Below are 6,000 nucleotides of genomic sequence, written 5' to 3' on the forward strand. Positions count from 1 at the left end.
TGATGCTCCTCTGATGCTCCTCTGATGCTCCTCTGATGCTCCTCTGATGCTCCTCTGATGCTCAACTGATGCTCCTCTGATGCTCCACTGATGCTACTCTGATGCTCCTCTGATGCTCCACTGATGCTCCTCTGATGCTCCTCTGATGCTCCTCTGAGGCTCCTCTGAGGCTCCTCTGATGCTCCTCTGATGCTCCTCTGATGCTCCTCTGATGCTCCTCCGATGCTCCTCCGATGCTCCTCCGATGCTCCTCTGATGCTCCTGCTCCTGCTCCTGCTCCTGCTCCTGCTCCTGCTCCTGCTCCTGCTCCTGCTCCTGCTCCTGCTCCTGCTCCTGCTCCTGTTTCTGCTCCTGCTCCTGCTCCTGCACCTCTGATGCTCCCCTGATGCACCTCTGATGCTCCTCTGATGCTCCTCTGATGCTCCTCTGATGCTCCTCAGATGCTCCTCTGATGCTCCTCTGATGCTCCTCTGATGCTCCTGTGATGCTCATCTGATGCTCCTCTGATTCTCCTCTGATGCTCCTCCGATGCTCCTCTGATGCTCCTCTGATGCTCAACTGATGCTCCTCTGATGCTCCGCCTCTGAATCCCCAACTCTGATTCCCGGCCACTGATTCCCGGCCTCTGATTCCCGGCTTCTCATTCCCGGCCTCTGATTCCCGGCCTCTGATTCCCCGCCTCTGGTACCCCGCCTCTGATTTGCTGTCCTTGATTCCCCATCTCTGATTCCGCACATCTGATTCCCTGCCTCTGATTCCCAACTTCTGATTCCCCACCTCTGATTCCCCATATGTGATTCCCCGCCTCTGTTTCCCCGCCTCTGATTCCCCGCCTCTGTTTCCCCAACTCTGATTCCCCGCCTCTGATTCCCCAGCTCTGATTCCCCGCCTCTGATTCCCCGCATCTGATTCCCTGCCTCTGATGCCCCGCCTCTGATTCCCCATCACTGATTCCCCGCCTCTGATTCCCCGTGTCTGATTCCCTGCCACTGATTCCCCGCCTCTGATTCCCCGCCTCGGATTCCCCAACTCTGATTCACCGCATCTGATTCCCCAGCTCTGATTCCCCGCCTCTGAATCCCCGCGTCTGATTCCGTGCCTCTGATTCCCAGCCTCTGATTCCCCATCTCTGATTCCCCACCTCTGATTCACCACCACTGATTCCCCATATTTGATTCCCCGCCTCAGTTTCCCCGCCTCTGATTCCCCCCTCTGATTCCCATATCTGATTCCCCGCCTCTGATTCCCCAACTCTTATTCCCCGCCTCTGATTCCCCAGCTCTGATTCCCCGCCTCTGAATCCCCAACTCTGATTCCCTGCCTCTGATTCACCAGCTCTGATTCCCCGCCTCTGATTCCCCAGTTCTGATTCCCTGCCTCTGTTTCGCAACCTCTGATTCCCCACCTCTGATTCCCCATATATGATTCCCCACCTCTGTTTCCCTGCCTCTGATTCCCAGCCTCTGTTTCCCCATATCTGATTCCCCGCCTCTGATTCCCCAACTCTGATTCCCCGCCTCTGATTCCCCAGCTCTGATTCCCCACCTATGATTCCCCGTGTTTGATTCACTGCCTCTGATTCCCCGCCTCTGATTCCCCATCTCTGATTCACCACCTTTCATTCGCCACCTCTGATTCCCCATATCAGATTCCCCGCCTCTGTTTCCCCGCCTCTGATTCCCCTCCTCTGTTTCCCCATATCTGATTCCCCGCCTCTGATTCCCCAACTCTGATTCCCCGCCTCTGATTACACAGCTCTGATTCCCCGTCTCTGATTCCCCGTGTCTGATTCCCTGCCTCTGATTCCCAGCCTCTGATTCCCCATCTCTGATTCCCCGCCTCTGAAACCCCGTGTCTGATACCCAGCCTCTGATACCCCGCCCCTGATTCCCCACCTCTGATTCCCCATATCTGATTACCCGCCTCACTTTCCGTGCCTCTGATTCCCCTCCTCTGATTCCCCATATCTGATTCCTCGACTCTGATTCCCCAACTCAGATTCCCCGCCTCTGATTCCCCAGCTTTGTTTCCCCGCCTCTGATTCCCCGCCTCTGTTTCCCCATATCTAATTCCCCGCCTCTGATTCCCAAACTCTGATTCCCCGCCTCTGATTCCCCAGCTCTCATTCCCCGCCTCTGATTTCCCACATCTGATTTCCTGCCTCTGATTCGCTTCTGATTCCCTGCCTCTGATTCCCAACCTCTGATTCCCCACCTCTGAATCCCCATATCTGATTCCCTGCCTCTGATTCCCTGCCTCTGATTCCCCGCCTCTGATTCCCCGCCTCTGATTCCCAAACTCTGATTCCCCGCCTCTGATTCCCCAACTCTGATTCCCCGCCTCTGATTCCCCAGCTCTGATTCCCCGCCTCTGATTCCCCGCATCTGATTCCCTGCCTCTGATGCCCCGCCTCTGATTCCCCATCACTGATTCCCCGCCTCTGATTCCCCGTGTCTGATTCCCTGCCACTGATTCCCCGCCTCTGATTCCCCGCCTCTGATTCCCCAACTCTGATTCACCGCATCTGATTCCCCAGCTCTGATTCCCCGCCTCTGAATCCCCGCGTCTGATTCCGTGCCTCTGATTCCCAGCCTCTGATTCCCCATCTCTGATTCCCCACCTCTGATTCACCACCTCTGATTCCCCATATTTGATTCCCCGCCTCAGCTTCCCCGCCTCTGATTCCCCCCTCTGATTCCCATATCTGATTCCCCGCCTCTGATTCCCCAACTCTGATTCCCCGCCTCTGATTCCCCAGCTCTGATTCCCCGCCTCTGAATCCCCAACTCTGATTCCCTGCCTCTGATTCCCCAGCTCTGATTCCCCGCCTCTGATTCCCTGCCTCTGTTTCGCAACCTCTGATTCCCCACCTCTGATTCCCCATATATGATTCCCCACCTCTGTTTCCCTGCCTCTGATTCCCAGCCTCTGTTTCCCTATATGAGATTCCCCGCCTCTGATTCCCCAACTCTGATTCCCCGCCTCTGATTCCCCAGCTCTGATTCCCCACCTATGATTCCCCGTGTTTGATTCACTGCCTCTGATTCCCCGCCTCTGATTCCCCATCTCTGATTCACCGCCTTTCATTCGCCACCTCTGATTCCCCATATCAGATTCCCCGCCTCTGTTTCCCCGCCTCTGATTCCCCTCCTCTGTTTCCCCATATCTGATTCCCCGCCTCTGATTCCCCGCCTCTGATTACCCAGCTCTGATTCCCCGCCTCTGATTCCCCGCGTCTGATTCCCTGCCTCTGATTCCCAGCCTCTGATTCCCCATCTCTGATTCCCCGCCTCTGAATCCCCGTGTCTGATTCCCCGCCTCTGACTCCCCGCGTCAGATTCCCTGCCTCTGATTCCCCGCCTCTGATTCCCCGCCTCTGATTCCCCGTGTCTGATTCCCTTCCTCTGATTCCCCGCCTCTGATTCCCCATCTCTGATTCACCACCTCTGATTCCCCACCTCTGATTCCCCATATCTGATTCCCCGCCTCAGTTTCCCCGCCTCTGATTCACCCCTCTGATTCCCCACAGCCGAATCCCCGCCTCTGATTCCCCAACTCTGATTCCCCGCCTCTGATTCCCCAGCTCTGATTCCCCGCCTCTGAATCCCCAACTCTGATTCCCTGCCTCTGATTCCCCAGCTCTGATTCCCCGCCTCTGATTCCCTAGCTCTTATTCCCTGCATCTGATTTCCCGCCTGTGATTCCCCATCTCTGATTCACAACCTCTTATTCCCCACCTCTGATTCCGCATATCTGATTCCCCGCCTCTGTTTGCCCGCCTCTAATTCCCCGCCTCAGTTTCCGCATATCTGATTCCCCGCCTCTGAATCCCCAACTCTGATTCCATGCCTCAGATTCCCCAGCTCTGATTCCCCGCCTCAGATTCCCCGCCTCTGATTCACAGCCTCTGACTCCCCGTGTTTGATTTCCTGCCTTTGATTCCCCGCCTCCGATTCCCCACCTCTGATTCCCCATATCTGATTCCCCACCTATGTTTCCCCGCCTCTGATTCCCCGCCTCTGATTCCCCATCTCTGATTCCTGGACTCTGATTCCCCACCTCTGATTCCCCATCTCTGATTCCGCACATCCGATTCCCTGCCTCTGATATCCCGCCTCTGATTCCCCGCCTCTGATTCCCACCTCTGATTCCCAACCTCTGATTCCCCACCTCTGAGTCCCCATATCTGATTCCCCGCCTCTGTTTCCCCGCCTCTGATTCCCCGCCTCTGTTTCCCCATATCTGATTCCCCACTCTGATTCCCCAAGTCTGATTCCCCGCCTCTGATTCCCCAGCTCTGATTCCCCGCCTCTGATTCCCCGCGTCTTATTCCCTGCCTCTGATTCCCCGCCTCTGATTCCCCATCTCTGATTCCCAGCCTCTGAATCCCCGTGTCTGATACCCAGCCTCTGATACCCCGCCCCTGATTCCCCACCTCTGATTCCCCATATCTGATACCCCGCCTCTGTTTCTGCGCCTCTGATTCCCAGCCTCTGATTCCCCATATCTGATTCCCCGCCTCTGACTCCCCAACTCTGATTCCACGCTTCTGATTCCCCAGCTCTGATTCCCCGCCTCTGATTCCCCGCCTCTGTTTCCCCATATCTGATTCCCCGCCTCTGATTCCCCAACTCTGATTCCCCGCCTCTGATTCCCCAGCTCTGATTCCCCGTGTTTGATTCCCCGCCTCTGATTCCCCATCTCTGATTCCCGGCCTCTGATTGCCGGCCTCTGATTCCCGGCGTCTCATCCCCGGCCTCTGATTCCCGGCCTCTGATTCCCCGCCTCTGATTCCCCATCTCTGATTCCGCACATCTGAATCTCTGCCTCTGATTCCCCACCTCTGACTCCCCGCCTCTGATTCCCTGCCTCTGTTTCCCAACCTCTGATTCCCCATATCTCATTCCCAACCTCTGATTCCCCATCTCTGATTCCAGGACTCTGATTCCTGGCCTCTTATTCCCGGCATCTGATTCCCGGCCTCTGATCCCGGCCTCTGATTCCCCACTTCTGATTCTGATCCCAGCCTCTGATTCCCCATCTCTGATTCCGCACATCTGATTCCCTGCCTCTGATTCCACACCTCTGATTCCCCATATCTGATTCCCCGCCTCTGTTTCCCCGCCTCTGATTCCCCGCATCTGTTTCCCCATATCTAATTCCCCGCCTCTGATTCCCCGCCTCTGATTCCCCAAATCTGATTCCCCGCCTCTGATTACCCAGCTCTGATTCCCCGCGTCTGATTCCCTGCCTCTGATTCCCAGCCTCTGAATCCCCGTGTCTGATACCCAGCCTCTGATACCCCACCCCTGATTCCCCACCTCTGATTCCCCATATCTGATTCCCCGCCTCTCTTTCCGTGCCTCTAATTCCCCGCCTCTGATTCCCCATATCTGATTCCCCTCCTCCGATTCCCCAACTCTGATTTCCCCGCCTCTGATTCCCCAGCTCTGTTTCCCCGCCTCTGATTCCCCGCCTCTGTTTCCCCATATCTAATTCCACGCCTCTGATTCCCAAACTCTGATTCCCCGCCTCTGATTCCCCAGCTCTGATTCCCCGCCTCTGATTCCCCACATCTGATTCCCTTCCTCTGATTCCCCGCCTCTGATTCCCTGCCTCTGATTCCCCAGCTCTGATTCCCCGTGTTTGATTCCCCGCCTCTGAATCCCCATCTCTGATTCCCGGCCTCTGATTGCCGGCCTCCGATTCCCGGCCTCTGATTCCCGGCCTCTGATTCCCGGCCTCTGATTCCCCGCCTCTGATTCCCCGCCTCTGATTCGCTGCCTCTGATTCCCCATCTCTGATTCTGCACATCTGATTCCCTGCCTCTGATTCCCCGCCTCTGACTCCCCGCCTCTGATTCCCTGCCTCTGTTTCCCATCCTCTGATTCCCCACCTCTGATTCCCCATATCTGATTCCCCGCCTCTGTTTCCCCATATCTGATTCCCCGCCTCTGATTCCCCAACTCTGATTCCCCGCCTCTGATTCCCCAGCTCTGA

Source organism: Narcine bancroftii, chromosome 7, assembly GCF_036971445.1.
Source record: "Narcine bancroftii isolate sNarBan1 chromosome 7, sNarBan1.hap1, whole genome shotgun sequence".
NCBI classification, from domain to species: domain Eukaryota; kingdom Metazoa; phylum Chordata; class Chondrichthyes; order Torpediniformes; family Narcinidae; genus Narcine; species Narcine bancroftii.